The sequence below is a fragment of the Notothenia rossii genome (assembly GCF_949606895.1).
Source record: "Notothenia rossii genome assembly, chromosome: 4".
NCBI classification, from domain to species: domain Eukaryota; kingdom Metazoa; phylum Chordata; class Actinopteri; order Perciformes; family Nototheniidae; genus Notothenia; species Notothenia rossii.
In genome coordinates this window covers 48,788,266-48,802,245 of record NC_136902.1, presented here as the reverse complement: position 1 = coordinate 48,802,245, position 13,980 = coordinate 48,788,266, and the positions used below count along the sequence as shown (strand labels likewise).

Sequence of the window (13,980 nt, the reverse complement as noted above, 5' to 3'; positions counted from 1 at the left end):
GATGAAGGATTTTCAGAATAAAAGCTTAACTGCTTGTGCACAAGAATTTCTGGTTTTTCAGTATAAAAGAGCGTTTGAACTGACGGTATGTTTAAGCTACATTATACCATCAAAACATTGATTTTAATTTCTAACACCCCCCAAGTTTCAAATTCGTTTATTATTATTTTTTAACCGCAAGCCGTTATCGTCACGGGAGAAGGACACACACAGCCTGCCCAGGTGGACGCGCGCGAACGCGACAACGAACGTAGCGTGTGCATTCTAAAAATAGCTCACAGATGGAGCAGGTAACCCGGTTTTGAACTACAGTATTGAGATGTGAGTTGGTTTATTCAGTAAATTAGCTCAGGATAATTGGATGTTCTGTCTACACCTGTTGATGTGAGGCTAATGCAGGACTTGCTAGCTTGATGCTACCGGCATTTAGCGGCAGTGACTCAACAAATTGCCACTTAAAATGTATCGTCAGCAATGTATGACAAGTAGACTGCTTGTTTAATGTTACACTAACACCAATAGCTCAATATGATCATAACACGATTGCTTTCATATCAGAGATCAGATGAGGTGGAGCTGCCTCCAGCAATAGAGGATGAGGCAGAGAGAAGCAGCAGCAGCACAGGGTTGCAGCAGGTATGTTATATGCTGTAGTCAGGTGATTTAAATGTATCAATGAAAGGAAGAAGTGTAGACAACATGATAAGAAGGGAATACAGTTTAAATTAAAGTAATACAGTATAGTGTAACACTGTACTGTATTACTTTTTAATGTCCAAATACATTTGTTACTGTACGATATCGATAACAATAATTCACAGCTCCTCTCTGCTCCAGAGGATAACAAAAATGTGGGCGCCCCGACATTTGTTTTCGAGCAGCACCCTGCCAAGGCAGTAAACCTAGGGGAAACACTGCTTAGGGTGTACGAGCTAGTTCCCGAAGCCTACCGGCAGAAGTTCAGGAACCATAGAAAGGGTTCTAATCAAACCCATGTTGAGTTTGCCAGGGAGAAAGGGATGTTATTTACAAAGTGGATTGACTCGTGTAACGCTGCAGAGTACTCTGTTCTGAAAGAATTAATTCTCATGGAAGAATTTAAAAGGGGGTTGCCTGACCGCATTGTGGGATACATAAACGAACAGAGAGTGTCTCTCTCCGCAGCTGCTGTATTGGCTGACGAATATGTGTTGATGCATAAAACTGTGTTTTCCCCTGTCGCTACTGAGAGGGCACACAGTGTGTCTGCTGCACCCTCTGAGCCGGGGAATGTGTATAGGGTAACAAGAGAGGAGAGAGAGTGCCACTATTGTCATCAGTTTGGACATGTTATTGCTAACTGCATGATTCGTAAACGTAAGGAGCAACCACCAAGTCTGACCCGGCCGAAAGGCATTGGTTTAATTAATGCGGAGTCACCCAATATTCCTCCCTCCGACCATGATGAAGAAATAGATCCCTGCTTTAAGCCTTTTGTGTTTGAGGGATTGATATCGTTAACAGGTGAGTCGGATGATTAGAGACCCATCCGCATCCTACGAGACACTGGAGGTTCCCAGTCGGTGATTGTTGCATCTGCCCTGCCATTCTCCGACCAATCAGCGTGTGGGTATTGAAAGCAATTCTAGAACCCTGAAGGCAAGAGAGACTGAAAAGAGTCAAGGGAAGCTTATAAAAGTTAACAGCATTTAATTACACAAAATATGCGGTGGTGTACAAAATGAAATGTGCGAGTGGAGGCGCTCTCCACATCCGACCGGTCAGTTCCGGGTCAGGGGGTCGAAGAGATCAATTCTTGGCTTGCTCTTCCTGTTGTCATCTGAGGTCTTCTCCTATTGGCCGGCGTTGTTGGGGGGCGGGTCCAATGCAATTCCTGCCTTTTTCTGTAGCTAAATTGCATCATTCTGGCGTCTGTGGTTATTTAAACATTCCCTGCTACACATTATTCAGCGTCAATAAATGAGTGCTAATCCCAGTGTGCTCAGTGTACAACATCACATGTCATTTCACCTTGGTTCAAGGTTTGAAATCGTATGATTCCGCCAGATGCTAAATGCTAACCGGAAGTGACGAATTTTCAGAATAAAAGTGTTAAGCTAATAGTGAGAACTTCCGGTTTTTCAGAATAAAACTGATTTAAATCAAATAGTGTATTTAATTCAAATTACGCCATATCAACATTGATTTTAATTTCTAACAATCCCTCCTTACATACCATTTAAGGTATGTAAATAATATTGAAATCAATGCATTCTTCATCCGAACATTGCATGGTACATAACTCATAAAAGTCAAAAATACAAATAAGAATACATATTCATCATAAATATAAAGTTTCTAATTTGTGCATAACTTCTATCTTAAACCTTTAATGTCACTTCGCAAAATAGCAGCAATTAGCTTGGTATGGAAAATGTCTAACGCCCTCCTTTCACATCATAAATCATCTTCATACTGTATCTGGTGTAAAGGCACTTGTTCCTTTACAAAGTATAAGAAGGATTAAACTATCTAAAAATAGCTAAATATTACTCTTTATTTAAACAAGTCTAGCACCATTCTATCGGTCTGTTTTTATCTAACTGTTTGTGTCATCCTTTTACTGTGTCTCAGGTGTAATTTACGAATCTCTGCTGGCTCCAGTAGATATAGTTCTCTCCATCCACATTCTTGTTGGTTCTGGGACAGAGGAATAATAATTCAGAACCTGCTGATATTTGAATCTTACTACTTGGCATATGTTACAAACAAAAAACATCTTCTTGGTGAACGAAATAAAATCCTTGTAATCTTTCTCAAATCTAATATAACAATTAACTATTCCTGTTTGTGGTAAAAACACACTAACGTTATGTAATACAATTTCATTATGATTCAAAAACAACTAAAGTCATGATGATGTCAGAGTGAATGATTTCCTGAGTGTGTCTGTCCTGTAAGGTACGTCATTCTCTGCTTGGATCGTGTGCAGAAATCCCATCGATTGCACCTGGCAATACTGCTTCTACCTATCTATTATCAAGCTGAAAAATGAATACAGAAATCCAACATACTGTCATCAAATGTCTTTCTATGTATATCCCCATAATGATAATAATAACCTAAACAATAAAGTCTATGGCCTTTACTTCTTTACCAGGCTAGTTACAAGATGTTGTCAAAATTAAATTCTGTCTCATTACATTACAATGTTTCAGCTTAACTGTAATATGTTCTTTCTACATTTCAAACCTCAGGTACTTTAATATCTGTTGAAATATTACAAAATTGTTTCATTATCACAGGTCAACTTTTTCGGTATTCCATTCTGGAATTAGATCTCTCACAGTAGCCCCTTGGCCACTGATTCTGCATCTGTGTTACCGGTTATAACTCAATCAATATTAGAAACATGTCAACATTCACCAAACAGTATATTATCCCTAGATATGGAGCAGGTTAATCCTAAAACTATCTTCAATGCTCAGTTTGAACATCTGGGTTGGGGCGGAAAGTTTCTTTCAATCCTTAAAGAAAAAATTTAAATTGTGAATTTTACATTTACATGTTGACATTATACATTATACACACTCCCCCCTATTTACACATGAACTCATGTGTAACAAAATCCTGTAATGGGGAGGGGGAAAACACTTTCAGGTAAATATTGGTTAGGGACATAACGAACATTGTTTACAATTTTAGATCCATTATTATTGTTTCCACAGTAAACACTTCAGTGAAAATAAGTGTTTCTCTCCGTCTTTCAGGCCCAAAAGAAACAAAATCTTCAGATTTTAGATTGAGTTTTACATTTGCAAACCGCCAACTCCTGTGGGAATAAAATATCATCAAGTAGATTAGAAACGGGTCACATGTCCGGTTTCCCCTTTTTATGGAATTTTTAGGAAACCTCTCGTTTCCCTTGGAGCTCCAAAATAATATGTTAGTCCAAAAACATGCTTGGTTAGTTATTGTTTTAGAATCATGCAGTTACACTGATCACATGCCAGCATTCATTCACACTCACACTATCTGGTTGTCAAGTCAGGTTTGGTTTGGTGACTGACCCCAGGGTCAGTCATTGACAGTGCTTTTGTCACACTGTCAGTCAGGGTCAAAGGTAATTTGGTCTCAGTCTTTTGGCCATGTCGTGCTCTGCAGAGTCTTTTCAGAGGTATTTCAGCATAGGCGGGTTCCCTTTATCTACAAAAATATGTCATATGTGGAGCGCCATTCCTTATTCATTCACGATTTCAACTATGATTTTCAAGATGGTTTTAACTTTCCTTTTGGACTTCTGCCTCCCATCTTTCCTGAAACTTGGTACAAAACTCACTTCCTTATAGTACTACTACTACTGCAATTCATTTACACCTAATTAGTATTACAATGTCTAATAGATCTAATTCAGAAACTTGTGTACATAACTATTATCTTGAGTCAAACCATTACTAGGATCTGTGTAGCTCTGCTATGTATTTCATAGCTCATCTATCTTCAATTCTGGTCCACTTAAAAAACAACGTTAAACTCTTTAGCAGTGTGTGGAACCTTGGGTGTCCGAACATGTAACAATTACTCCCTCCTTTATCAAGGATTTTAAAACAGAAGTCATTTCATATTTCCATCTGAAAGCCCTCCTATGGTAATAAGTATGCTACAATGGAGAAATCAACACTTCAGATTGGAATACTATATTTGGCTTGGCACGAGCTCTTCCTTTAACATGATCCATACAAATACAGATGTGTCTTATAGAGTGGTTCCTAAAACTATCCTTTTAATGGTGATCAATATTGTAACAAATGAGATCACTACTTTATTCACACGTGAATAAAAATCTCTAAAAGAATAATTTGTTAACATGATGAAAAGATTGAAGCATATGGTTCTACTCTGTAGTCCACAACACCCACTGCTTAAAGTGGAGTGAATATTTCCATCATGTCTCCCTCAGTGTGATATTCTCATTTTACTTTAATAGTTTCCTCTTTACTGCTATTTTTAATTTACAAATTGATTAATTCATGGTTAATAAATCTGTTTGTCTTTACGTATTTATCAAGTCAATTCAAGTTATTTAAATTTGGTCTCTTTTATGTGCGTTTGTGAATAATTGTGTTTATGTGTAAACTCACTCATTCCCGTTCTCCTTTTCTCCTCCTCTGGTTGTCTCAAGCCGTGACCCCGGCCTCCTCACTTCTAATCGACCATGCCAACTCCTCTGATTCTGTCTTCTCTTCAGTCCATCAGCTCTTGAATCCATCCGCTGTAACTCTTTTAGGCAGCCTTTGGCCCAGTTACATCTGCAGCCCACATCATGCCACTGTTCTTGCACTGCTTTGTATATGTCATCTCCTCCTTTACAGTCTCTTCGCTGTTTATATGGAGGGCGGATTCTGCTCTCAAGTTTCACACTTTGCTCTTGCCAAATCTCGTGGCTCAGCTTGGAACTTCATGCCCGGTCTGAGGGACTGATGAGAGTATCTCTGTATGTCAGCAAGCCGTTTGGTTCTGGATGCCTCAGGTGGAGATAGTTCTGGCTGCAGTTCTGTTGTTGTTGTTGTTGTTGTTGTTTCAGCTCTGGTTCTCTTTCTGTTTGATGGAGAAGGAGGAGTCTCCTGTTGGGTTAGGTCTTTTGTCTGCTTGGCGGGACGGGGTCGTAGCCTTTCTGACTCAGAGGGGGAGTCCAGGTCTCGGGACGCATTATCTATAAGAAATCTAGCACACTGAGGTTAAATAAATCGAACCCTTTCCACTCCGTCCCTTTCTAATCATACTATCCGTCTTAGTTGTTAAATGCCATCTAAACAACACAATGAATGTCTACTAATGATATTACAAATACTCCCTCTAAAAATTGTTTCATCCATTGCTACATATTTACCCAACCTGACTCTTTCAGGAAACCATTTTCTCCTATAAATTGAAACGCCTACATGTTTCAAGCATCACATATTTCACACACTACGAAAGAACATCTCCATATTTTCTCCAATATTTTAAATCCCACTGTTACTTAGAACAATAGTAAACCTGCAGAGCACACTAATCAGATTACAGTAATGACATTTGACTCAAGTGTAGGCCTATGTCTACTTTCCATTATACTTATTACTTTTAGTGAACATTTATTTATATTGTCTAAATCCCTTGTCTATGACGTGCAAACAGTTCGAGTATAAAAATGTGTTTTTCTCTATGTATTTACACTCTACGGATTCTTGAGTTTACTCATTTCCTGGTGCTGTCGTTGTAAAAATGTTCGATTCCTTATTGTTTTGAACCAGTTTTCCAAAATCAGTTCTAACTGCCGTGCCGTTTCTGCAAATGTAGCGGTGCGGCTACACACTGTGTAAGTGGGTGCCAACATGTTCCTTTTTTAACTTTGATCCGGAGTGCATCTGCAGTGCGTTCTACAACTTCCCACGGTCCACTCCATACAGGTTGCAACAGCTTCATCTTGTGGATTTTTACATTTACCCAATCCCCTGGTCCAACAGAAATATTCGTCATGGCCCTGGCATATGCTTCCGCCTCAATTTTTCTCATATCTAACATTGGTTCTCCTCTGTATTGTGAGGTGATACCTTGTGGTGGATATTACTGAGTGGGGCAATCTCTGGCCAAATGTCTACAATCACCACATATGAAGCAGCCACCATCTCTTCTTCCTCTTGAGCGTTGCTTTCCTCTCCATTGTCCCTTTTGTTGATGCTGTATGGGAATGTATACCTGAGCTGGCGGCTGTACTTGTGTAGGAAGATACACAGGTATTTGCTGTTGCTGGAATTGTGTGGGAAGATACTGCGGTGCTTGTGGCTGTACTTGCGTAGGAAGATACACAGGTATCTGCTGAACTTGGTTTTGTGGACATACACTTCCTCCTCCGCTTTGTTGGTTCTGCATTTGATTCTCTGGTTCTTCCTGAGTTTGAACTGTTGGAGGTATCCACCCTGCCTTCTCTGCTAGTATGGCCATCTGATTAGCTTCAGTATCTTTCTCAGCCACCTGCATCTTCAAAAGTATTTTTTCCAGTTTCTTTGTTTCTTCATCATCTTCCTTTGTTATTTCCTGGCATTTGATGTCATGGTGAATGAGATGTAGTCTCCATTCTTCTGGGATTTTAGCTTCTAACCCCACCACATCTCTAAGGCGTGCCTGCACTGATTGGGGAAGGGCTTTAATGACCGCGTCCTTCCACAGCATTGTGACAGCCAGCGAAACGTCATGTCGTTCTCCAGTACAGTCCTCCCACACTCCTTCACATCTCTTCAGGAAGGCATGCATGTTTTCCTCCGTGCCTTTCCTCAGGCCGGTGAGGGCATGTAAACTGCGTGTTGTCGGGTAGATGTGACGAATAGCAGCCCAATAATTCGACCTGATGTAGTTGAATGAAGTGTCATCTGGGTCGTGCGTGCAATTGGCCTCGGAATCTACTGCTCTTGCTTCCAGTCGTCCTTCAATCCGTCCGAGCAGGGCCCTCATATCTCCCAAGCACAGGTGGTCTTGGGCTGTGTATCTCTCCAGATCAGTCACCCACTTCTGACCTCCTTTCGTGAGTGGAGGTAGTTTTGCCACTAATGCTTCCATGTCTCTGTGAGTCCATGATTGGTATTGAAATCCTCCTCTTCCAGCCGCTATCAATGGCATGGAGGTATGTGCACCGGTCTTGGATCTTTTAGTTTTTTTGGTTCTTCTCGTTTTGGGGCATTTCCCAGGGTAATGTTGCTCATTTTCGTTGCTACTATTATTCTCAGGAGGAGATGCAAAACCGCGTTGTTGCTGTGACTGTTCATGGTATGGGGAGTGTCTACTGGTTTCAGACTGTGTGCCGCCGTCGTCATCTTCACCTCCCTGTCCTTCGGAATAGTCAGGAGAGTAGTTTGTTCTGCGTTTTCTTTGAGTTCTTCGTTCTTCTTGTTCTCTCCTTTCTCTCTGTTGTCTATCTGCCTTCATGTCCTGAAATCTTACATCTTCTTGTCGTCTTTCCACCAGAAGTTGTTGGTATTTATCTTCCTCCCTTTGTCTTTCGGCAATAATGTCATTATGGGCTTCAACTGCCTTTCGTCTCTCTTCAATAATGTCATTATGTGCTTCATCTGCTTTTCGTCTCTCTTCCATTCCTCTGTTGAGCTGCTCTTCCTCTCTTCTGCAGAGTTCTGCTTCCATTCTTCTGTTGGATTCTTCATCTCTTCTGCAGAGTTCTGCTTCCATTCTTCTGTTGGATTCTTCCTCTCTTCTGCAGAGTTCTGCTTCCATTCTTCTGCCGAGTTCTTCCATTCTTCTGTTGGATTCTTCCCCTCTTCTGCAGAGTTCTGCTTCCATTCTTCTGCTGAGTTCTTCCATTCTTCTGTTGGTCTCCTCTTCCATTCTTCTGCTGAGTTCTACCACATGTAAGCTGTTTGTCAATCCTTGGCTGGCATCTTCCAGATGGAATACCAGACTTGCAACAATAGCTTTTCTTTTTTCAGCTCTGTTCATAGCAATGTTTTCAGGTCCATACCAAGAGGGTTGTCCGGCTTTGATCCATGCTTTTTCCTGTTGTAGGTATTCAGCATTCTCATGTTCAACTACAGCTTTTCTATGGGCTTCCGTTGGTCCAGGCTGATCGTCTGCTGGAATCAATCCTCTCGTTTGCCACTGTTCTAACAGTTTCTCCATTTGGTTCCATCTCCTCTGTCTTTTACTCGAAACTGTTAAAGCATCCGATCTGATTTTTACCCTTTCCTTAATATCTGCAGTTGAGCCTGGCTCTGTGACTGGTCTCAACTTGGTGTCTTTTGGCGACATGTTTAAGTACTTGGATAATATTATTAAGTTATCAAAGATGAAAAACTAATCCTCTGAATAGTACCTTTGTATTCTTTATAAAGATATCCTATGTCACCTGGACTTAACTTTAAAATCTGGTTGTTGTTTTTTTTTTTCAAATAAATTAAAATGTTGGAAAATCAAAATCAAAATTAGACAAATTAAATTAACATCTTGAAATTATGCAAATTTTTAAATCTGAATAAAGAAATAAAAATGAACAGGAGTTGACTTAGTAATATGAAAATAGGAATATGGTGCAAATCCAAATAAACCGTGTACAGTGTATACTCAAGTTTATGAAATTATGCAAATGTCATAAAATGAGTCAACTACAATACTTAAATTCAAAGAAACCTCCTGTAATCTTTATCTGTGTGGTGAAGAATGTATTAACTGTAATACTTATTATGTCCGCTAGGGGAGCTGTTTTATTTTTGAACTCCTCTCAAATGTATCAACTAGCACTTCCGGTTCATAAACCTACTTCCTGTTTATTTCCCCAAAATAATAAAGTTCAAATGACTTTCTTTGAAAAGCATGAAAAACAAAACAACTCAATCTACTTTCAACGTTCATCTACACCAGGGGTCGGCAACCTTTTTGATATGAAGTGCCATTTAAAAAAAAAAATGTTATCAGCGTGCCAATGATCGAAAATTATCAACGGGGGGGGGGGGGGGGGGGGAGGAGGTGAGGAGCTTGACGCTCTTCAACTATCAGCAGGAGGGCGGGGGAGCCTCGCTGCGGGGAAGCAGTGTGTGGACCTGTCAGCGCAACTTACATGATGCCGAATTTAACAAACACATTTAAATAATTGGTTTAAACAGCATAATAATAAGGACGATCGTCCGTTCTGTGATTCTCCAGAGCACACATGTTATGATATTAGGGTCATACAGAGTGAGATGAGATCGCTGTCCCTTTTAAGAGAGAGAGAGAGAGAGAGAGAGAGAGAGAGGGGGGAGGGTGGCTTGTCCATGTGTGTTTGTGGATGGTAGAGCGAGAGTGAGGGAACTTGTGTATATTTCTGGAAGTGAAACGAGGAAGCAGAAAAACAGAGCTCTGTGATGTATTTTGTGAAACAGAAGAACAGCTAAATAAATGCAACGGCCTCCCAAGAAGAGCTCGCCTCTCTCCAGTCATTTAAGCTAAAGTGGGTTATTGAACCTCAAGCTTGTTGCTTCTGCCCTCTTCGACTACGGTCTGGGAGCCGACAGGAACGTTCAACACACAGATGGCCAGTCCGCCCCTTTGTAGCATATTATTTCTATGAGAGATGAGCAGATCGCCACTGGGATTTCAACTAAAGACACACACAGCCACGCAAAAACTGCGGCATTTGTACAGCTCCTTATGTGTACTGCAATTTGTGAAGTGCTTTCCTCCGTGGTGAAACAATCGGCACTGCGCCACGGAGGAAAGCGGCAGAAAGTCACCTGGAGATAAAGAGAGCGGGGCTGCATTGCGTGCATGGCTTCCTTCTGCAGGTAACGGGGAGACGCGCTCTGGCGGCGGTCTCGTTCAGGATCCGAAAATAAAATGTAAATATTTTGCACACTTATTCCTAGTGTGCCTCTGGTTACGGTGCCGCGTGCCAATGCTGGCACGCGTGCCAGGGGTTGCCGACCCCTGATCTACACCATCCCTGTGTATTTAATCAGTAATTACCAGTTGTATCTTCACTCAAACTACTTCATCATCTAGTAATGCCAACTGGCTAGCTAACTAGCTTAGCAGTATAGCATAAACCTCATGTGACTGGGGGAAGGGGAACACTCAACATGTGCAGATTAAAACCACACTGCTTGACAATACAAAACAACACAATCTTCATTTATCTTAGCTCTAAATTATTTCGATGCTGACCTTAAAAGCTGTTCTCATACCAATCTTGTACACAATCGTTTCGGCTTAGAACATTGCACAAAAATATACTTTTCGGCTTAAAAACTCCACACAATATACTTTATTAAACCAGACTACGCCAGTTTAACACATCAAACATATAGACTAACATGAATGGACCCAGTCCAGTGTAAACCAGATCAAGTCTGGTACCTCCCCAGAAGGTCTTAATACTATGTAATATTTACATTTATCGGGCGGCGCCGAGGATACAACAGAGATGAAGAGAAACACTATATACAATCTCCACACCACTCGCAATCACCACATTATCACCACAGATCAATCTACAGATCACTACCAACGCTTGCACCTAATGTAAGTTATTTAACTATACAGTTTTTGAATTGAACAGGTAACTGTCTCACCTTTCGTTTAGGCCCAGCCAAAAACTCCAGCAGTGAGTCTGTAGCCTGTCCTCCCTTTGTGCAGCCTGGTGTGATGCTAGTTAGCTTGCAGCCTTCCCCTCTACTCAGCTCTATCCTGCTTCAGGTCCACCCAGTGACGCCAAATTGAAAGCAATTCTAGAACCCTGAAGGCAGGAGAGACTGAAAAGAGTCAAGGGAAGCTTATAAAAGTTAACAGCATTTAATTACACAAAATATGCGGTGGTGTACAAAATGAAATGTGCGAGTGGAGGCGCTCTCCACATCCGACCGGTCAGTTCAGGTCAGGGGGTCGAAGAGCTCAATTCTTGGCTTGCTCTTCCTGTTGTCATCTGAGGTCTTCTCCTATTGGCCGGCGTTGTTGGGGGGCGGGTCCAATGCAATTCCTGCCTTTTTCTGTAGCTAAATTGCATCATTCTGGCGTCTGTGGTTATTTAAACATTCCCTGCTACACATTATTCAGCGTCAATAAATGAGTGCTAATCCCAGTGTGCTCAGTGTACAACATCACATGTCATTTCACCTTGGTTCAAGGTTTGAAATCGTATGATTCCGCCAGATGCTAAATGCTAACCGGAAGTGACGAATTTTCAGAATAAAAGTGTTAAGCTAATACTGAAAACTTCCGGTTTTTCAGAATAAAACTGATTTAAATCAAATAGTGTATTTAATTCAAATTACGCCATATCAACATTGATTTTAATTTCTAACAGTATGGATCAATATTATGTGGCCTTGAAATGGGTTATGTGCCCCGGCCCGTACACAATGTACATGTACAATCTAAATTAATTACTGGATTATTCCCTGTTGCTGTGTGCCCAGCATTACCCATACGTGGTATAGTTTTCTTAATGGGAAATTACATTGCAGGAGGTAAGGTAACTCCTGCGCTTGAAATATTGGATTCTCCGCAGGCTGTACTGTCTGAGGTAACAAATGCCCACATTTTCCCCATTTGTGCTGTCACCCGTGCGCAGGCGCGTAAGAGTGACTCAGATTTGTCTCTAGATGATACTATGTTTGGGACACTGTTTACAGATGACAAGATGCCGGAGAAAAGATCAGAAGTTGTGGTTTCCCTTTCCCCTGCTGTGGCTACTGCGCCAGCGCAACCTGCCAGCCCAGTTGTTGACGGTTCGACACTCCCGGTAACCCGAGAGCATTTACTCACTGCGCAGAGGGCTGATCCGACGCTTGCGAAGTGTTTCGAGCAGGTGGTGAGTAATAGCAAAGAAAGGGGTGAGAAGGTAGCTTATGTGCTGGATAAGGAGATATTAGTGCGCCAATGGTCCCTCACTGCTACGGCTGAGGCTGACTGGAGTGTAGCGCATCAGGTAGTTGTGCCGGCGCCCTACCGTCACGATGTACTATCTGTAGCGCATGAGAGTAAATGGTCGGGACACTTGGGCGTGACTAAAACTTATCAGATCGTTCTCAAACATTTCTTTTGGCCAGGTTTAAAGAAGGATGTCTCTAGCTTTTGCCACTGCTGTCATGTGTGCCAGGTTGTCGGTAAGCCTAACCAAAAAATTCCGCAAGCTCCGTTACATCCCATACCGGCTATAGGTGAGCCCTTTGACAGGGTGTTGATAGATTGTGTTGGCCCTTTACCGCGTACAAAAACGGATCAACAGTATTTGCTCACCATTATGTGTACGTCTACTCGTTTCCCTGAAGCTATTCCGCTGCATAGTATTACTTCCGCCGCTATAGTTAAGGCGTTGACAAAATTATTTTCCACATTTGGAATACCGCGGGTAATTCAGAGTGACCAAGGGACACATTTTAAATCCAAGTTGTTCAAACAGGTCCTCCAAACACTACAAGTGAAACATGTTATTTCCAGCACGTATCACCCAGAGTCGCAGGGTGCGTTGTAACGGTGGCATCAGACCCTAAAAAGCATGCTGCGGAAGTACTGTATGGAAACGGAAAAAAACTGGGATGAGGGAATTCCCTTCGTCTTGTTCGCAGCTCGTGAAGCTGTTCAGGAATCGTTAGGATTCAGCCCCACGGAGCTCGTTTTCGGCCATACGCCCCGCGGCCCCCTTAAAATCTTACATGATGAGTTTCTCTCGGCTGATACTCCTCCAGATAAGAACGTATTGGATTACGTTAGTCAGTTTCGTGAGCGCCTGCACCGGGCAAATTCACTCGCTAGAGAGTCGCTCTCCGCTTCACAGGCTGTCATGAAGCGTAATTATGACCGTGCCGCTGTTCCTAGGCATTTTGAGATAGGGGAAAAGGTTCTTGCATTATTGCCTATCCCTGGCGCTGCGCTCTCCGCTAAATTCCTCGGGCCGTACGAAATCCGTGACTGTCTTAGTGACACCGATTATGTTATTTGCACTCCGGAGAGACGACGTAAAATGCGCGTTTGCCATGTTAACATGTTGAAACGTTATCATTCGCGCATCGCTGCTGACAGCCAGTCTGGGGGGTTGGTTAATCAAAGAGTAGCTGCTTCCGCATTAATTGTTACAGATAGTTCCGGCCCATCTGATGACGGTTTGGTGATGCGTTCCCATCACCAGCCGGGTGCCCGGTTATGTAACTCCGAGATGATAGAGACGCTGCCCACTACGTTAAGTCATCTGCAGGCGGAGCAGCAGCATGACATAACCCAGTTAGTGGCTCAATTCTCGTGCCTTTTTCAGGATGTCCCGACACAAACTAATGTGATAACGCATGACATCGATGTAAAAGGAGCGAGGCCGATTAAGCAGCACCCGTACCGTGCAAATCCGACCAAGCGCGCCCTTATGAAACAGGAGGCGGAATATCTGGTATCTAATGGCTTAGCTACACAGAGCTCTAGTCCATGGTGCTCCCCGTGCCTAGTAGAGGCTAAATCTGACGGTTCTTCGCGCTTTATCACGGACTACCG

At 42.1% G+C, this 13,980-nt stretch overlaps 1 long non-coding RNA gene across 2 annotated transcripts; it reads right to left on the bottom strand.

The window, feature by feature from the left end:
- Positions 1 to 1,665: 1,665 nt before the first annotated feature.
- Positions 1,666 to 11,698, bottom strand: LOC307036469. 2 transcript variants are annotated; one of them, XR_013807365.1, is made up of 2 exons: positions 11,073 to 11,698; positions 1,666 to 5,711 (listed from the first exon to the last, which is right to left on the bottom strand). It is a non-coding gene; the product is annotated as an uncharacterized lncRNA (long non-coding RNA). The 2 variants fall into 2 exon arrangements; XR_013807366.1 differs by having other exon boundaries at positions 1,666 to 5,703.
- Positions 11,699 to 13,980: the final 2,282 nt, after the last annotated feature.